Source organism: Apteryx rowi, unplaced genomic scaffold (assembly GCF_003343035.1).
Source record: "Apteryx rowi isolate R43461 unplaced genomic scaffold, aptRow1 scaffold_768, whole genome shotgun sequence".
In the NCBI taxonomy this organism is placed as follows: Eukaryota; Metazoa; Chordata; class Aves; order Apterygiformes; family Apterygidae; genus Apteryx; species Apteryx rowi.
Genome location: NW_020451058.1, coordinates 318,712 through 321,268, shown reverse-complemented (window position 1 = coordinate 321,268; position 2,557 = coordinate 318,712).

The following is a 2,557-nucleotide window of genomic DNA, read 5'->3' as shown; positions in this document are numbered from 1 at the left end:
CGGGGGGCCCCACTGCCCGCCCCGGCGGGAGAGCGGGACCGCGGGTGGGAGAACGGGACCCTGGGGAGGAAAGTGGGACTCCGGGAGGGAGAGCGGGACCCTCAGGAAGGGAGTGGGGACCCCCAGGGGACATTGGGGACACTCCAGGCAGAGAGCAGGATCCCCGGGAAGGGATGGGGTTCACCCGGAGCGGAGTGGGAACCCCCAGGCAGGGAATAGGGACCCCTGGGGAGAGCGGGGTCCCCCTGGGCAGAAAGTAGGATCCCCGGAGGCAGAGAGCAAGGCCCCCGGGAAGGCAGTGGGGACCCCTCAGTGGCAGAAGGGACCCCCGGGGACACAGTGGGAACCCCCTGGAGGACAGTGGAGATGCCCAGGAGAGGCAGAGGGAGTGGGAGTAGGTCTCTCCTCCCAGGGAAGGGACCACAGGGATCCCCCTTAGAGGAAGGGGGAGTGGAGATACCCTGGGGGGAACAAAGTGGGACCCCCGGGAAGGGGTGGGGGAGAGCAGAGACGTCCCCTCTCAAGGGTAAGAGGCTGGGACCTTTCCCTCCTCAGTGGGGCAGGGGATGCTCCCCGGGGTCCCCAGACCCTCCACTCTGCAGCAGGGCTGGGGACATTCCTGCCTGGTCCCCAGAGCCACTGGCTGCTCTGAGGCTGCAGCAGCCAGAGTTGGGGAGCAGGCAGGAGGGAGCAGGCAAACGGAGCCCCAGCTCGGGGCACTTCCTGGCAGCTGGCTGACAGCCCAGTGGCAGGGCCATACACCGGGCTGATGACTTGCAAACTCACTGCACCTGCATGCCGCATGGCGTGGAGGCAGGGAGGGGTTGCCAGACGACGTGGGCAGTGCATGGGGGGGAAGCAGGGCAGCATCACCTCCCCGGACTCTTCTGTCAGTCCCTGCCTGCGGGTGTTGTCTGCCTGTCCCTCTGCTCGTCGGTCTGTCCCACACACTGCACTGCCCCAAGGACCGGTGCCAGGGGCAGCCTGACTTTGGGCTGATGCCGTTCCCCGTGCAGGGACAAGGCCTGTCGCTGGTCCCTGATGCCGCAGGGGCATTGGGGTGGCTCTGCCCCGCCAAAGGCAGCAGGCAGCGAGTGCGGAGCTGCTCCCTGCAACCCCGACACCCTGCGAAGGGCCCAGCGAGGTCCCGGCGGTGAAACCCCAGGGCGGGGAGAGGGGCAGAGCGGTGGAGGTGCTGGCAGTGCGGGGGGGGAGACCCCGCTCCCCCCTGCCTCCCTGCCCTGGGACGGGTGCTGAGCCCCATCGGCCTCCCAGGACACACGAGCTGGTGGCCTTTGGGGGTCGAGAGCGTGCAGGGAGGAGGTGACACGGGGGAGATGTGGGGCCGTGGGGTCCCCTCCTCCCTCGCTGGGGCAGCGGGGAGGACACAGCCTCGGGGGCCACAGCGGCAGCCCAGCCAATCAGCACACGGGTACAGCCCAGCCAATCAGCACAGCGAATCAGTGCACCGATACCGCCCAGCCAATCAGCACACGGGTACAGCCCAGCCAATCAGCGCAGTGAATCAGTACACCGATACCGCCCAGCCAATCAGCACACGGGTACAGCCCAGCCAATCAGCACAGCGAATCAGTACACTGATACCGCCCAGCCAATCAGCACACAGGTACAGCCCGCACCCAGCACCCACCTACAGCCCCCACCAAACAGGCACACACAACTCACACTCAGCAGGTACATACAATGCACACCCAACAGGCACCTACAGCCTACAACCAACCTGCACCTACACCGCACACCCAACACACACCTACACCCCACACCAAACAGGCACGCACAACCCACACTCAGTAGGTACCTACAACCCACAACCAACAGGCACACACAGTCTACACCCAACAGGTACATACAGACCACACTCAACAAGTACATACAACCCACACCAAACAGGCACACACAACCCACACTCAGCAGGTACATACAACCCACATCTAACAGGCACACACAGTCCACACCTGACAGGTATGTACAGACCACACTCAACAAGAACATACAACCCACACCCAACATGCACCTACGATTCACACCCAACAGGCACCTACAGCCTACAACCAACAGGCACCTACAGCCCACACGGGAGCCCCCCTTGGGGCCTGCCCAGAGGGGAGTCTGTTTTCTCCCATCTCCCCACTCCCCGTTTGCAACGGGAACCGTCAGCACCGACTGTCGGGGCGGCAGGCGGGGAGCAGGGTATATGGGGGGTGCAGAGCCCCTTCCCGGTGACGAGGTGTTTCGGCGGGGTCGGAGCCCTGCTGGCGAGGAGGCAGCTCCACGCGGGAGCGGCGATTTGATTCCTCCTGTCCTCGCGAATTCACCCGCGTGGGGAGCACCATCCCTTCCACCACCTCCCCACCCGCAGCCGGTGTGGGCGGCCCGGGGTGGACGGCGGGCGGCCCGGGTGCACCGGCAGCCTGCAGCRGTGGTGGCGGCGTTGCCGCGGGGCCTCCCGCCGCTGCCGCCTCCAGCCCCAGCGGCCCCGTGCAAACGCTTCGCTGCTCAGCAGGGGTTTTTTTTTGGGGGGGGGTTGTGTGGGGGG